Below are 6,000 nucleotides of genomic sequence, written 5' to 3' on the forward strand. Positions count from 1 at the left end.
TGCACAATACAGTGTTGTTAACTATACATACAGTGTTTTACATCAGATCTCTAGAACTTTTTCATCTTGAGTAACTAAAACGTTATACCTGTTGAACAGCAACTCCCCATTTCCCCTGACAGCCACCCGTCTACTCTGTTTCTGTGAGTTTGAGTGTTTTAGAAATCTCATGTAAGTGAAATCATGCAGTATTTGTCCTTTTGTGACTTGTAGTCTTTATTCAACATCCAAGAACATGCATAGTTTTTCTTGACAGCTTCTTTCTTTGGTATAAATCAGACTGTCTCTTTACATACCCTATAAATTTGTTGAAAACTGGAAATTTTATGTAACATACTGTAGCAACTCTGGATTTGGTATTTGTTCCCCTGGGGGTTGTTATTGCTGGCGTATTATTGTTGTGTTGTTTCATTATTTGCTTAGACTTTATCTGCAAAATCCTCTATGGTGTGTGCCTGCTGATTTCTCCACTGTTGTTTTAATTTGCATTTCTAGTTTTTAGCTGGTCATTTTAGGGGATTTCTATGCATCTGTATTGCTTAATGATTATTCAATTATTGGTTAAAGGTTATATTCAAAAACTTTGAGTCAGTAGGTCTTTTTCCTCTGCTGATGTGTCTGTGCATTCAGCGTTCAGGCAATTTTCCAGTCTTCCTCCACTTTACTTCCCTCTGAGCGCTTCCAGGTCTTCCTGCTCATGTGCACATCCCCATTAGTTCAGGGATATGTGGTGGGCGTGGGCCTTCTTAGGTTTTCCCTACATATGCACACAGCCTCCCACTCCAGCAGAGATGTGTGGAGAGCTGATTTAACCCCTTATTTCTAGACTTTCTTCCTGTTAATTTTAAAATTAGTCTGCCCATCTCTTGCCCCAAATGGGGCTACAATCTCAGACTGGCAGAGCTATGCATCTTCCCTGTTTTTGTCCCTCTAACTTTGCTGTTTTTAACTAACCCTACTACTGGGTATGTGCTCCTTTCCTTCTACTCCAAATCAAGTGAGCCCACTGTAGCAGAGAAGCTGCTAATGTTCACCGTTATTCCAATGCTGTCAGCACTACCTCGCTGATTAAGCTGGGGAGGGGAATGGGAGCAGCCTCTGGTAAGAACCCCTCAGAGTCTCACTGATCTTCCAAAGTTCAGCAGCTTCTTAATTTTGGTTGTTTCCCTTTGGTTGATTTTCGGAGCCCTGAAATGGTTGTTTTTGCTCTTTTTCCAGTTTTGTAGTTATTTTTTGGGGGCATGGGGGGAACCTCTTCATTCCAGCATCACCTGAAATTTCCTTATTTTTATTTATTTGTTACATACTGGAGTAATCTCTTTTCTGTATATTTACTAATTTTTTCTTTATTTTCCCCAACTTTTTATTTTGAAAATCTTCATACTCTATAGAAAATAAACACCTATATACCCTGCATTTAGATTTACCAATTGTTTACTTTCTACATTTATTTTACATTTGTCTGTAAATATACATACATATGCATATACATAGTATGTATATGTATATAAAAACACTTTTCCTTAACCATGAAGATTATTTGCAGACACCCTGAGTATTCCTTCCTAAATACTTCAGCATACATTTTCTAAGAACAAAAACATTTTATTTCTTAAATACAGTTGTCATATTTGGGACACTGAATATTGATAAATATTTATATACATATACACTTAAAAATTTTTTTTTGTTTAGGAGATGGGGTCTTGCTCTGTTACCAGGCTGGAAAGCAGTTGCTCAAATCATTGCAACTGAACTGAGCCTTCAGCTGTTGGGTTCAAATGATCCTCTCTGCTCAGCCTCTTGAATAGCTGGGACTGCAGGTACACACCACTGCACTTCGCTAATTTTTAAATATTTTTGTAGACAAAGTGTCTCGCTATGTTGCCTGGGCTGGTCTCAAACTCCTGGACTCAAGCAATTCTCCCACCTTAGCCTTCCAAAGTGTTGAGATTGCAGGCGTGAGCCACTGTGCCCAGCCCACATACATACATTCTATATTCAAATTGCCCTAATTGTGACAATAACGTGTTATAACCTTTTTTAGATCTTTGCTGTTCACCTTCAAGCTGAGGACTTACCACTTTTCTTCGATTATGAAAAATGCTCAGCCAATAGCTATTCATTAAACAAATATTTATGAGGTGTCAACAACTGACTGTTCTAGGGTGATACAGTGCTTATGAAAACATGAGTTTCTACCTTCGTGGTTCACACTCTAGTCAGGGGAGACAGTAAATACACGTAACTTATGTAGTATGTTAGAAGTTGGTAAGTGCTATGGAGAAAATAAGGGCAGGTAAGGGTTAAAAGAGGAGTAAAGAGGGAGTGATTACAAATTTAAAGAGTAGTGAGGGTTGGTCACGCTGGGATGGTAACATTTGGGTAAAGATTAGAAGGAAACCACTCAACTCCTCCACCATTCCTTCTGTTTCCTACTTCTGGAACTCCTCTTAGACATAGCCCCATCCTCGTTTCTCTTGATTGTTCTTTTGTAAGCTTTTATTTTTCTGTGCTACTTTGTGGGGGTCTTTTTTCAGTGGAAGTACTATCTTCCAGTTTGCTAATTCTGTCTTTGTTTAATTTACTGAGTTTTGAAATTTCATTTCTGGGATTTCTAGTTGGTGTTTTTACACCTATACTTTTTGTGAAATTTCTACCTGTTTAGCAATCTTGTTTTCTAATAGATTCTATTTATTTATACTTTTAAAGACTAAAAAATTCTTAAAAGTTACTTCTAGAGTAATTTATCATGCCACTTGGGAGTGAGTTCATATCCAAATTGTTGCTTTTTTTTTTTTTTGCCTTACACAGACTTAGTTTCCCCCATGTGTGTGGAATTTTGGCTTGCAGTCTAACAGTGAAGAAGATTTTTTTCTCCTGAGTTCTCTCCCACCACTCTGTCTAGTTCTTTTGGTTGTCTCCATATAGGCTCCATACAGTCCCCAGTCCAAGACTGGGTCTTACGTAGGTGGTTTCTGATCTACTGGGGCTAAAGCTACTCACTGAGCCAGCAGGCAGCTTGGTTCAGTTCCTGGCTGCAAAGCTCTGCCTTTAACCTCTAGGCTCTCTAGATACGTAGTTTTAATATAACTTGTGGCCTCAGGTGGAGAGTGTAGCTTTTTCAGCCTCCCTGAGTTAAGGGACCCCTGCCTGGACTGCTACTTTAGACAGCAAGCTTGGCCTTTGTCCCTATCCTCAGTTGGATGCTTTTAGTCCTTGTTATTCTGCAGAAACTCCTGGCCACCTTTACTACTTTTGTTTTTTTGTTTTTTTTTAAGCCAAGTCTCACTGTGTTGCCCAGGCTAGGGTGCAGAGACACAATCTTGGCTCACTGCAACCTCCGCTTCCAATTCAAGTGATTCTCCCGCCTTAGCCTCCCTAGTAGCTGGGACTACAGGTGCGCACCACCACGCCCGGCTAAGTTTTGTATTTTTAGTAGAGACGAGGTTTCACCATATTGGCCAGGCTGGTCTCAAAACTCCTGACCTCAAGTGATCCACCCACCTCGGCCTCCCAAAGTGCTAGGATTACAGGAGTGAGCCACCATGCCAGGCCTACCTTTACTACTTTTAGATACAGAACAGGTAGTACCTTACTTTTCAAGTCCTCAGGGACATTTTATGTTTTAAATGTCTTTTTTCTCTATGTATTTTTTCCATCATTGTTATATGTTGGTAGATGTTGGGTCCTTCCAAAGTATAAACGTAGAATGCCATCCAGGACCTAAAGTCTGCTTTGCCATTAATTCTGTGACTTAGCTATTTCTGTAGCCTGTCTTGGGCCTCAGTGTTTGCTATTATTAAGGTTTAGGCATATGATTACCTAAAGATTCAGGTAAACCAGATTTAAAAGTATGTGAAGGCTGGACACAGTGGCTCACACCTGTAATCCCAGCACTTTGGGAGACTGAGGTGGGCATATCACCTGAGGGTCAGGAGTTCGAGACCAGCCTAGTCAACATGGTGAAACCCCGTCTCTACTAAAAATACAAAAATTAGCCAGGCGTGGTGGTGGATGCCTATAATCCCAGCTACTCGGGAGGCCGAGGCAGGAGAATTGCTTGAACCCTAGAGGCGGAGGTTGCAGCAAACCGAGATTGTGCCATTGCACTCCAGCCTGGATGAAAAAGTGAAACTCCCTCTTAAAAAAAAAAAAAAAAGTATGTGAAGAATAGTGAGATAGGTAAATTGAGGCTAGAGCATGGATGGTCTTGGATGTCAAAGCCAAAGAATTCGAAATTTGGTTCATAGAAAATGGGGAGTTGTTGAAGTTTTGGTAGCATGATTTAGAGAGATTTGTGAAGCCATATTGTAGGAGGACTTGGAGGAACAGAGGAAACAGCCAAGGAACCAGGAGGACAATGTCTAAGGACAGTCAGGCAAGGAACAAGGCCAGAGCCAGGGCAGATGTGGTGGGAATGAAGAGGTGGCGAGATTGAGAATATGACACTCCCATGCTTCCCAGGACCTACTGAGAAGTACTAGAAGGGATTTAGAGCCTGGGTGTCTGGGAAGATTACTGTGCTATCAGCAGTACTGGGGAATCAAGGCAGGTTGGATTGAAGGGACCATGCCCTCCCTTGAGTACTGAAGTGCTCAGTCCTTTGGTGGGCACAGTCATGAAAACAACTAATTGACAGATACTAACTTAATGGTGAGCATTGTACCAAGCCTTTCACTAATTCCTTTAATCCTCACAACAGCTCTTTGAGTGAGGCTCTTTATAAGCACTTTATGGTTGGCTAAAATCAAGGCTTAGAGGAGAGAAGTAATTTGTTCATGGTTAACACAAGCTTGCACTAGGCAAAGCCAAAAGTTATACCTAAGTGTTGTTTTTTTTTTGTTTTTTTTTTTGTTTTTTTTTTTATAATAAGCTTTTCATTTGAGAATAGGTTTAGGTTTACTCAAAAGTTGCAAAAGTTACAAAGATAGTACAGAGTCTCTATACCTTTCACCCAGATTCCTCTGTTGCTAATGTCTTACATCACTATAGTAACTTTTTCACATCTAAGGAACCAACATTACATTTATATATATATATATATATAATTTTTTTTTTTTTTTCTTGTGATGCTAGAGGCCATGGCTTTAATCCCTATACTGTCTTTATTTCGTTTGGCTTACAGGTGAGCCAGAATTTATTTTAAAAGGGAAAGTCCTTTTCTTTTTCTGCTGCTTCCGCTTCCCCTCCATGCTTCCAAGCAGGAAAATGAGTTCAGCAGGCTCTTCCATGTGTGAAATCAGTTTAACTTGCTTTCTCAGCAGGATGTAGACAAGCAATAGATCTTACTCTTTAGCAGAGGTTTATAGAATACATTATATGAAGATTATGCTGCAGCTAGAAATTCACCAACAAAATGGGAAAGCCTGTAATATAACAGAACCATCTTTTGTAATTTTAAAATTCAACCAGTGATGGTTCATCTTAAAAAAGACATTTAGAAATTTTCTAGTAGTAAATATGCCATTTTTAAATCTTTTGATATAATTGTAACAACTTTTCCCCTTAAGGACCAGACCAGGAAATTAATTAGAAATCAAAATGGTAAACCATCATTAAATAGAAACTTTGTTATTTTCAAAAGTAAGATAAATAAATTGGCTTCTTCCACAAGATCAGCAATAATCTTGAAGCTTTGAGAACATCTTAAATCTTGTGCTCTTAAAAATGTTGTCTGGTGAGTAAATTAAGTAGAATCAACAAAACTTTTAAAATATATTTTTGGTTTTAGTTCAGGCATAGCCCTTGTCTGAAATATTTCCTTATTTGATTTTACAATTTTATCAGTCATGTTGTATGTAGAATGCACTGGATGAAATTCTGCTTCTTATATTTTCCTGACCCTATGCTCTTACACAAACTGTTTCCCTAGGAACAGTTAATAAAAATTGAAACACCCTATTTCACCCTATTCAATAAAAGTTGAAATATCCTATCTGTGTAAGAGCACAGGGTGAACTCAGTTCATGTATTATCACAATGACGCTGTAGATGTCA

The sequence above is a fragment of the Papio anubis genome, chromosome 7, assembly GCF_008728515.1.
Source record: "Papio anubis isolate 15944 chromosome 7, Panubis1.0, whole genome shotgun sequence".
Lineage (NCBI taxonomy): Eukaryota > Metazoa > Chordata > Mammalia > Primates > Cercopithecidae > Papio > Papio anubis.